Source organism: Pinus tabuliformis, chromosome 3_2, assembly GCF_031772625.1.
Source record: "Pinus tabuliformis cultivar Carrire ecotype Pingquan chromosome 3_2, CPIR1, whole genome shotgun sequence".
NCBI classification, from domain to species: Eukaryota; Viridiplantae; Streptophyta; class Pinopsida; order Pinales; family Pinaceae; genus Pinus; species Pinus tabuliformis.
This window is the reverse complement of record NC_142302.1, coordinates 383,534,283-383,536,137: the sequence shown is the minus strand read 5'-3', so window position 1 is coordinate 383,536,137 and position 1,855 is coordinate 383,534,283. Positions and strand designations below refer to the sequence as shown.

The window sequence follows — 1,855 nt, the reverse complement described above, 5'->3', positions numbered from 1 at the left end:
GTCAATCAAAGTTTCATCAGACACTCTAAAATTGGAGCACTATTACACTACATTCAATACCTTCTGTTTATGTGATTAGGGATTCATGATTTGGGCTATAATGGAATTCCTATAAATTGGGTTGGAGGATTCAAAGGCATTAAATATTACTTATAAAATCCTCTAATTCATTATCATCATCAAGTTCTATCTTATGGTTTCTCATTCTACGGAAGTACTATCTAACCAACATTCCACATTGCACTCTCTACTATCTAGGTCTCTAAAATTTTGTCAAATTTAGAATTGATTCATCAGGTTCAGGGACCCTTTTTTTCCTGTCTACTATAATGAATCTTTTGGGTATCCTATTATTGAGTGCCTTGTGTTGTGAAAATGCATTCAACATAGTGAAAATCATGAATGCATATCCAAGTTACATGTTCAATAAAAACTTCATGTGGACAAAGGTGGCATATGAGATCAACAGTCAGGAGATGATCATAGTCATGGTAGTGAACAATGATGCCATGTCCCCATTTAATGACATGGCTTTGGCATTCATCAAATGTGCCTTGAGCCTCCATTTGGTGCTCTACTTCGACAACCCTAAGAAGCTCCACCAGGTCACTAATGGAAGCACGCTCTTACCAGACCATTTACGTAGCAACAGGTAATTTTGGCTTCATCAACATCATTGGTCTCAAGGGTGGCAAGGTTTTTGTCAACCTTGCACGACATAGGGCCAAGTTGGACTCGACATATTTTTCGATTGTTTAGTAGGAGGGCTACAACCTGTTCATCATGGAGGTGATTTAGTAGATCACAACTGGCGTGGTAGAGGCACCCCATCACAAATTTTCTAATCAAAGGTGGGTGGAATATCTTCGCCAACCTAATCTCCACTACAAGGGTTCTCAAGTCCTGTAAAGACTCCATCCATGGTGGCCTATTTGTGTTCACCCCAAAGGATACTGAATTTATTAGTGTCACCCGAAAGATGTTCAACACGTTATCTAGTGAAGACAAAGTTGTCATTTTAGAGTACCATGTATGGCCATATACAACCCACAATACCACCAACAGTCCCATCACCACGATGGAAAGAACTAGTGTTAGAAAAGATGTATTCATGGTAACCTCCTCTAATGACACTATCATGCTCAATATGGGCATTGACAAGGCCACGATCACCATCTCGTTACTGCACAACCAAACCCTTTACTCCTTTTGGTCGATAAGTTGTTAGAGCCCAAGGATCTCTTGATTTTAGCTCCCTTGCCCTTATGTTACTTGAAATTATCATAAAAATGTTGAAAAATGAAACAATAAATTATCAATTTGTTTTTTCCTTGATTAAATTGAGAAAAAATTAATTTCCACATCAGCAGACAACTTGGATGAAGTAAAATTGTGTTACATGGCTTGTGTCACCTAGTTTACTCAGTAAATTTGAGTTGAAGAAGTTAGAGTTTAGTTAAGCATGCATGATTTCTAATTTGTACCAATCAAAGTCAATTATCTGAAGTTGTTTTCAGTTAAACTAGTTGCTATTGTTGGAGGAACTAATGGACGGTCAGTTGTGAAGTGGGAATTCAGTCAAACTTAGTGATCATATAGTTAACTGATCAATCAACCCAAAATAGATAGTGCATGCAGAGAATTCGAGTTCCCTAGACTTGGCGGAGATTCCGAGGTAGTGTAACATCAATTGTAGACTAGTCTTGAGTGTACAGGTGTTGCATGTAGTGAGATAATCAACCTAAGGAATTGTAAAATCCATTTTGAAGAAATTCCTAAATAATAGGGGCCTAGTTTCTCAAGAAACAATGAAAGGAAATAAGATCTCAACTAGAGGCAAAAATTGATTAAGTCT

General features: G+C 37.6%; 1 pseudogene; it reads left to right on the top strand.

Annotated features, from left to right (window-relative positions):
• Positions 1-329: 329 nt before the first annotated feature.
• LOC149181017 (fasciclin-like arabinogalactan protein 8) lies at positions 330-1,287 on the top strand (annotated as a pseudogene).
• The last annotated feature ends 568 nt before the right edge of the window (positions 1,288-1,855 follow it).